The sequence below is a fragment of the Terrapene carolina genome, unplaced genomic scaffold, assembly GCF_002925995.2.
Source record: "Terrapene carolina triunguis isolate 2854851 unplaced genomic scaffold, T_m_triunguis-2.0 Scaffold212, whole genome shotgun sequence".
NCBI lineage: Eukaryota > Metazoa > Chordata > Testudines > Emydidae > Terrapene > Terrapene triunguis.
Genome location: NW_020664563.1, coordinates 6,322,998 through 6,332,783, shown reverse-complemented (window position 1 = coordinate 6,332,783; position 9,786 = coordinate 6,322,998).

The following is a 9,786-nucleotide window of genomic DNA, read 5'->3' as shown; positions in this document are numbered from 1 at the left end:
TGCAGTCAATGGCAATCTTGCCTTTTATTCCCATCTCTTAACAATGGCGCATTAGAAACCTAGCAGAAAAAGGCACAATGAGATCCAATGGTTGGAAACATCAGCTAGACCAATTCAGACTAATTACTGGAACAACTCACCTTGGGATGTGGTGGATTCTCCATCTCTTGTAGTCTTTAAACCAGATCTGGATCTCTTTCTAAAAGAGATGCTCTAGCTAAAACAGTAGTTATGGACATGATGGAGAGTTACTGGGTGAGGTTCTCTGACCTGGATTACTCAAGAGGTCAGACTAGATACAATGGTCCCTTCTGGTTTTACAATCTCTGACTCTGTGAAGAAATCTGAGACAAGAGTGAGGAGGAGGAGGGTACCACAGACACCTGTCATGCCTTTATTCTTTTGTTGCTCTGTTCTGGCCAGTCCAATGGTGAGCATATAATGGTGATGAGGGCATAATGATGATGGGAAGGACAAGTGTAGCAGAGATGGTGACCAGGATGAAGGTGGGGTTGTTGACCACAAGATTGGTGCTGGTGAGGATGAGAAAGGTGCTTAGGAGGAAGCAGAATGTGGAGATGGTAAGAATGAGGATATTGGCCATGAGGCAGTGACAGGGAAGGCTGAGTACAATGGTGATGAAGGCGATAGTGAGCAGGAGGATGCAGCTGAAGAAATGTGGTGGTGAAGATAATGGCGGGGATGAAGCAAAAGGAATCACACATAGTATATTTCTTCACTGCTCCAGGGGTGTTTTTCTGGGATTGAGGCCCAGATTCTCCTGTTCCTTACACCAAGTGAAGCCAATGAAGATAGATCTACCAGTGTCAGTGAGAGAGGAATCACTGATCTTACCCATACCACCTCAGGCAAATGCTTGGACCTGAAAGTTCAGCTCTTGCCGTGATCATTCCTCATGTGCTTCCATGTTATAATAACAAAAATTATACTACTCCATAGAGTTGTGTGTTGAAAAAATGATCCTCATTTTTTCCCCTAATTCAGTTACCATCTGTGAATTGTTTGGGTACTTCCCCTCTTTTAGCCTTTCCTGTTTAATTTTAGCTGCTACATATGCATCCTGTTTGATACATGTTCTCCTCCTAGACGTATATATGTATAGACATAGACATATATGTGCACACACTAGCTCATCTTCCGCACTAATGGGCACACCAGCCACATGCGCAACTGTGTGCCTGTCTTCACACACCAGTGAACATTAGACAGCTACCTGCACAGATGTACCCCATACACTTCCACATTAAAGCGCACATGAACTAAAGTTGGAGTTTGATTTGACCAAGGCCTTTTCATCTATATAGCACTTCTCATCCTTGGAGCTCAAATTTTAGAGGCAACATACAAACTCTGTCCTTCCCTCACCCAGTTCAGCCTAAGTATTGCAATTTCCCAAGGCTCTCAGAGACAGATCAATTGCCTTTCAAGGAGGTGAGTTGTTGACTTTTCAGGACGGAAGAAGGAAAGACCAGGAAGGTTGTCAGGTGCATTCTAGAAGAGCCAATCCAGAAATGTTTACTACAGCATCTCTTCTTGAATTTTTCTCATGCATATTATGCTGTCTCACTGCCAATCTCAAAGGCCACTGAAATAAAAAGCATTGCTCATAAAAAGACATTGGGACTAGTCAATGTCAAAGGGAGAAAACAGACTCAAAAACATAATAACTGAATCAGTGACGTTACCAAATTAAACACATTTAAGAGTTTTTTTAATGAAAAAGTGGGGGATGTCTTATTAGGAACCATAACAGCTTTCCTTTCCAGTAAGCACATTTTTAATGTTATCATTTTGTAATAGGGAACAAAAACCCCTAAATTTAAAGTTTGCCTCATACAAATGTCACTTGCTAGCTTTCTTGCTAATCCAGAGGAAATATTATCCTAGTAATCCCCAAGGCCCAATGTCTAGGTGTTGGATAAATGATAAACTTACATGAAGCTTTTTTAGTGAGATATAGTTCTCTGGAGACAGCTGGGGATTTAATTTTTCAAGGCTTAGTACGACCTAACCCTTTAAAAATAAGATTTAAGCGTCCCTTGTCAGGTCACTTAAGAGTTTCTTTTTCTTCTTTTTTATTTGCTACTTGCCCAGACTCCTAATCCCCAGCCTCTGGAGGAAGCCTTTAGCCATCTCAAACTTCTCATGTCTTGATTATGTTACAGTTCCGGAGGACTCTCTGCGCAGATGCTACTTTTTAACAGCCTTAGTCCTGGAATGGGATGGAATGCAGTTACTCAAAGCAAATTATTTCCAATATTGTTTTTTTAGATTCTACATTTAGTTTTGAACTAAGGTGTTTTTCCAGATTGTGAGTCGTTCCTCTGCATGTGAGCCGTATTTCACAGGAGGTGGTATCTGGATTCCTTGGAATCCATGTTCCTATGTGTTATGCTGTCCATGGGTTGGTCTTCTTGCCCCTTGCTACATAGTTTTACAGACATTGACTGAATGTTCCAAGATGTGCATAGGATTTAACCGCAGAATTCCTGATGTCACTAAATCCCACACAACTCATAGAAGATGTAGGCATGAAGAATGTCCAAGCAAGGGATCTCCTAGGCATGCAGTACCAGTTCATCTGCTATGTATAGCGGGTATTATGGTAAGGACACTACTACTGTGATAGTAGTGGCACAGCCTGGTAACACTGACCTGTTGCCCAGGTGCCTGTCTGTAGTGGCTCCCCACTTTTACAAGACTGATTCTTCTCAGTTTCATGCAAACATATATGTTAAAGAAGGAAAAGACCTCTTAGATTAACTCATTGGGATTGTTCCCCACAACTGGTTTTTCCAATCTCGTTTTAAATGTCCATAGTAAAAGGGTATCCACCCTTGGCCTTACATACCACACTGCAGTATTATGTGCTTTTGAAAATCATACCTGTTGACTTCAATGGGACTTCAGCATCTGCTTAAAATTAAGCAGATGCTTAAGGGTGTTGCTGAATAGGGATGGACTTAAAGTTAGGCATGGGCTTAATGCCTTGCCAACTTGGGGACCATAGAAGAAAAGAAATAAAGTTTTATGCCAAAAACACCTCTCTACCTATATTGATCTCTATCCGTGAACACCTTTGTGTTTGGGGGTAAGATATGCAAAGCATGATGGGTAGCCTGCTATTCACTAAATTCCTCTTTCCTAGAAGAAATGCTTTCAAAGGAAACTGATAAATAACCCATCCCTTACTGTACATGGAGACACATATCACAGTGCTGGACCTGAAAACCTTCCAGACTCCATCAATTAAGCCACCACATAGAGGGGATGAAGCGTGGGGGTGCAGTGAGTGAGGGATTCTCCCTAGGACTCAATGGAAACCAGATGTTGTGGGCAGAGCTAGCATGCTTCTTATCAAGAGCTACGCTGCAATTTCACATGGAAAGCCCTAACCAGAACCAAACAAACGACTCATCATTGCCAAGGCACTGACTTATCTTCCCCAAATATTTAATAATGAGCTCTTCAATCTAGCAGAGCAAGGTATAACATGCTCCAGTGACTGGAAACTGAAGCTAGACAAATTCAGACTGGAAATAAGGCGTAATTTTTTACAAGTGAGTAATTAACCTTGGAACAATTTACCAAGGGTCGTGGTGGATTCTTCATCACTGGCAATTTTTAAATCCAGATTTGATGTTTTTCTAAAAGATCTGCTCTAGGAATTAATTGGGGGATGGTCTCTGGCCTATGTGATACAGGAGGTCAGACTAGAGGATCACAATGGTCCCTTCTAGTCTTTGAATTTATGAAAAGCTGTTATGTGTAGTATGGTAGTGCCTATAGACCTCAGCCAAGATCAGGGCCCAATTGTATTTGATGTCGTTCAAACATAGTCAAGGACAGCACCTACCCCAAAGAGCCTCCGACAATCAACTTCCTTTCTGAAATACAAACCAAAAAGGATGCATGGTAGGTGCAGCTCTGGTGACGGGCAATAGCAATAACCTCAGCATATGACCGCGTTCATTTTTCACAGTTACAAGCTCAGACACTGTCAAATAATATTACCAGTGACTCATGGGTCAAATATTCCCTCTTCTTCTGGAAGTTGATGGCGCTACTTTGCCCAGCTGTGTATGAGCCTTATGCTCACTAGAACCAATACCCCCCTACACTGCAGTGCAGTCGTACTCTGAATAAGGCTGCTGGGAGAATTATCAGTCAACTTTCTTCCAATGGAAAAATCAGGTTTTCGACAAAAGTAAGATTTTCATGGGACATGTCCACTTTCCTGAAAATTTTTTGACAGTTTGTTGGAAAACCAAAGCTTAAAAAAATTCAGCCCAAAACTGATTTTTTTTTTGGGGTAGTTTCCAACCTTTTCTTTCAGATTTTGGCAAAACCCCAAAATTTTCCAATTTTTTTTAAACCCAAAGGCAAAATTTTCCATGGCAAAACATTCCCATTTTCTAAGCAGGGCAACTCCTGACACCATGAGCTGGGCTTTGGTGGGGAGAGGGATAAGGATGTCAACAGAGCCTGTTTTAAAATAAGGAGACTGCTAGAATAATCTGGAGTAGCTTTCCATCAATGCACATCAAGAATATTGTAGGCAGAGTGCAATTATGTAAAGGGGAGGGCCCCAGAAATTAACCATTTATACCCTGAGTGGCACAGAGTTACCCCACATGCTTCTCTTTATCAGCTATTTTTACATAATGGTTACAAATGTGGGCATATGGGGGCGCTGTTGTGGATCAAAAAGGTTATATGCAGCATCATCAAGCCATAAAAATGTCAGGTTGAAAGGAATCTTTAGAGGTCATCAAGTCCAGCCTCTTGCACTGAGGCAGGACCAAATAAATCTAGACCACCTCTGACAGGTGATTATTCAATCTGTTCTTAAAATCCTCCAATGATGGGGATTCCACAACCTCTCTTGGAAGCCTGTTCCAGAGCTTAACTACCCTAATAGTTAGAAAGCTTTTCCTAATATCTAGCCTAAATTTCCTTTGCTGCAAATTAAGCCCATTACTTTTTATCCCACCTTCACTGGACATGGAGAACAATTGATCCCCATTCTCTTTATAGTAGCCCTTAACACATTTGAAGACTGTTATCAGGTCCCCCCATAGTCTTCTTTTCTCAAGACTAACCATGCCCAAACTAAACATGAATTGTGCAGGTGTGTGTAGGTAAATCCATAGTAGGCAGATATTTAATATTGTGAGGGTACACTGTGGAGGTGTACTGCATGGGAACTGCATGGGATCTTGTAAGGACTCAACTGATCTCTTGGTTTAATCCTGTTACTCTCAGGTAGAGATGAGCTGCCAGAATTTTAACCAGAAACTTTCCCCAGTGACTTCCCCACCTTAATCTGTAATAACCTGCCGGTTCCAGGATGGCATAGACTCACTGAGAGGAGGAAGATGGTGGGATAAACTCATTTGTTTTCTCATTTAAACACAAACATGTTTTTTATAGTACACTCTTCAGGGCATGGATTGTCATTTATTTATGATGGTACAGTACCTACCACAATGGGACCATCAGCTGGTAGAGGCCACTAGGTGTACTGATACTAGCCAAAACTAGAACAGAGGCGGCACCACTAGGCCAAAGTTATAGTTGATTGCACAATGTTTAGATTTTGTGCCTGAAAAAAATATGCAGAGAATCTTGCTCGTGTAGCAGCTGCCTGCTCTAATAGCACAATCTCACTCACTCACTGCCGTCAGTTCTCTCTGTCAACCAGGTCCATTTCTAATCTTGGGCAGCAACAGCTGGAACAGAGATGAAATCCCCAACACACTAGTATCATCTGCCTACTCTACTATGTTGGTATCCAGGGCCTTGGTGCAGCACAGATGTGAATGGTGTTGCTTAGATTGTAAGTGCTTCAGGGCTGGGACCAACTCTTGGTTAATATGTCTGTATAGCACCCGGCACAAAGGGGTTGTGGCCTCTAGGTGCTAATGCAATGCAAATAATAAACAGTGATGATAACTGTTTCTTCAGTGTTCTGTGGATCCTCAGGATCTCTGTGCAGGGCAGGACTGTTCCGACGCACAGCCATGCAAAGGACACTGGCTGTAGAAAGCCCCCAGCTTATCAGAAACTGCTAAAAAAAAGTTAAAAGAATTTTAAGAATACACAATAAAGGACCCAAAAGGTAGGAAATACCCTCACAACCTTAACTCTGCGCCCTTGTGAGTTTGCATGATGGTACCGTTCAGATCCTCAGCTAGTGTAAACCAGTGTAGCTTCCTAGAAGTCACAGACTTTGGACCCTATGAAGAAGCTTCCATGGAGCCCAGAGGAGAGTGTAGGAACAACGCCTCAGAGGTGGCTGGATCTCACTTCCATGAGGAAGTGGGGAGAACAATGCGTGTTGTGGGCCTATGAATTTAATGTCATAACAGATTTTATAGACTAAACTGTCCAGGCTACTTAAGGTTCCCACAGGGTCAGTATTCCCCTGGGAAACACACAGCATTCTGCCCCGATGCCATTCCAAGCCTAGACTAAGCCTGGCAGGAACCCGGAAGTACCGTTATATTTAATGGAGAGGTCACCTTGCTGCACAAATGGACTTTTCCAATCCAGAGACGCGTAAAGAGATGTGTCAGTTCAGAACAGATGAGCTCTGAGCTATTAAGTAGCTTCTTTTATCAGCTGCACAATGACTTTACCCAATGTCCCTCCAAGGCAGTAGAACTGCTGTCACCGGGACACCATCCAATGCGGGGCCAAAAATGACAAAAAAATCCATGAAGAGTCTTTCATCCCTGGGATGGAGTCCAGGGAGTTACACTAGCGATGATCCTGGTCTGAGACGTTTGGGGCTACGTTACAGAGGGTCCCATTCTCCCTGAAGTGACACAAGTGCAATTCCCATGTAAACAGGGAACTGGATGTGAGCTGGGTTATTTCAGCAGCTGCCTACATATCAGAAGCCCATAAGAATACTCTCAGATGGGCAGCAAGGTCTCTGGGCTGGGCTGGGGTAATTATCCCAGTTAAACCTGTCAGGGTAGACTGGTCCTTAATGTAAGCAAATGCAACTTCATTGAAAGCAGTGAAGCAGCATCTGCTTACACCAGGTCTAAATTTGGCCCATCCCATTAAACACTGACCTCTGACTATGCCTCTTTCCTCTGAGGATTTCAAAGCACTTTGCAACCATTACATGAGTTGCATTGCACCCCTGGGCGGTAGGTGGTAGTATCCCACTTTTACAGACAAAGTGAGACACAGAGCTGTGAAGTAACTTGCCGAAGATCACACTTCAAGACAGTTGCAGAGCCAACAATAGAACTCAGCTCTCTTGATTGCCAGCCCCCTGACCTATCAACTACATATCAGGGCCTTGTTGCTCCAATGCCCACTTCTTTCCTTCCCTCAACCAACCAACAGTCCATCAATGATATGGAAAAAGGGGTAAACAGTGAGGTGGCAAAATTTGCAGATGATACAAAACTACTCAAGATAGTTAAGTCCCAGGCAGACTGTGAAGAGCTACAAAAGGATCTCTCAAAACTGGGTGAGTGGGCAACAAAATGGCAGATGAAATTCAATGTTGATAAATGCAAAGTAATGCACATTGGAAAACATAATCCCAACTATACAAATAAAATGATGGGGTCTAAATTAGCTGTTACCACTCAAGAAAGAGATCTTGGAGTCATTGTGGATAGTTCTCTGAAAACATCCACTCAATGTGCAGTGGCAGTCAAAAAAGCAAACAGAAAGTTGGGAATCATTAAGAAAGAGATAGATAATAAGACAGAAAATATCATACTACCTCTATATAAATCCATGGTACGCCCACATCTTGAATACTGCATACAGATGTGATTGCCCCATCTCAAAAAAGATATATTGGAATTGGAAAAGATTCAGAAAAGGACAACAAAAATTATTAGGGGTATGGAACGGCTTCCATATGAGGAGAGGTTAATAAGACGGGGACTCTTCAGCTTGGAAAAGAGACAACTAAGAGGGGATATGACTGAGGTCTATAAAATCATAACTGGTGTGGAGAAAGTAAATAAGGAAGTGTTATTTACTCCTTCTCATAACACAAGAACTAGGGGTCACCAAATGAAATTAACAGGCAGCTATAAAACAAGAAAAGGAAGTATTTCTTCACACAACGCAGAGTCAACCTGTGGAACTGTATGCCAGAGGATGTTGTGAAGGCCAAGACTATAACAGGGTTAAAAAAAGAACTAGATGAATTCATGGAGGATCGGTCCCTCAATGGCTATTAGCCACGATGGGCAGGGATGGTGTCCCTAGCCTCTGTTTGCCAGAAGCAGGAAAGGGGCAACAGGGGATGGATCACTTGATGATTCCCTGTTCTGCTCATTCCCTCTGGGGCACCTGGTATTGGCCACTGTCGGAAGACAGGATACTGGGCTAGATGGACCTTTGGTCTGACCAAGTATGGCCGTTCTTATGCTATGTTCTTAAGTACCTTTACTGCTTTGTGGTGTGACAGATTTTGATGGAAAACCCATCCCGGCTCTGTGCGTGTGTGCACACGCACACACAGACACGTCTATTTTACTTACTGCTAGGGCTGTCAAGCGATTAAAAAAATTAATTGTGCGATTAATTGTGCTGTTAAACCATAATAGAATACCATTTATTTAAATATTTGTGGGTGTTTTCTACATTTTCAAATATATTGATTTCAATTACAACACAGAATACAAAGTGTACCGTGCTCACTTTATATTTATTTTTGATTACAAATATTTGCACTGTAAAAAAACCAAAAGAAATAGTATTTTTCAATTCCCCTAATATAAGTACTGTAGAGCAATCTCTATCATGAAAGTTGAACTTAAAAATATAGACTTATGTAAAAAAAAAACTGCATTGAAAAATAAAACAATGTCTTGCATCGCAAGATATTTACGTGCCAGATGCGCTAAAGATTCATATGTCCCTTGATGCTTCAACCACCATTCCAGAGGACATGCATCCATGCTGATGACGTGTTCTGCTCAATAAGGATCCAAAGCAGTGCGGACCGACGCATGTTCATTTTCATCATCCGAATAAGAGGCCACCAGCAGAAGGTTGATTTTCTTTTTTGATGATTTGGGTTCTGTAGTTTCCGCATTGGAGTGTTGCTCTTTAAAGACATCTGAAAGCATGCTCCATACCTTGTCCCTCATCAGATTTTGGAAGACACTTCAGGTTCTTAAACCTTGGGTCGAATGCTGTGGCTATCTTTAGAAATTTCACATTGGTACTTTCTTTGCATTATGTCAAATTTGTAGTGAAAGTGTTCTTAAAACGAACACGTGCTGGGTCATCATCCGAGACTGCTATAACATGGAATATATGGCAGAATGCAGATAAAACCGAGCAGAAGACACAATTCTCCCCCAAGTAGTTCAGTCACAAATTCAATTAATGCGTTATTTTTTTAACGAGCATCATCAGCATGGAAGCATCTCCTCTGGAACAATGACTGAAGCATGAAGAGACATAAGAATCTTTAGCGCATCTGGCACATAAATATCTTGCGATGCCAGCTACAACAGTGCCATGCAAACGCCTGTTCTCACTTTCAGGTGACATTGTAATTAAGAAGTGGGCACCATTAACTCTCCTAAATGTAAACAAACTTGTTTCTCTTAGGAATCAGCTGAAGAAGAAGTAGGACTGAGTGAACTTGTAGGCTCTAAAGTTTTACATTGTTTTGTTTTTTAATGCAGTTATGTAACAAAAAAACCTACATTTGTAAGTTGCACTTTCATGATAAAGAGATTGCACTACTGTACTTGTATGAGGTGAACT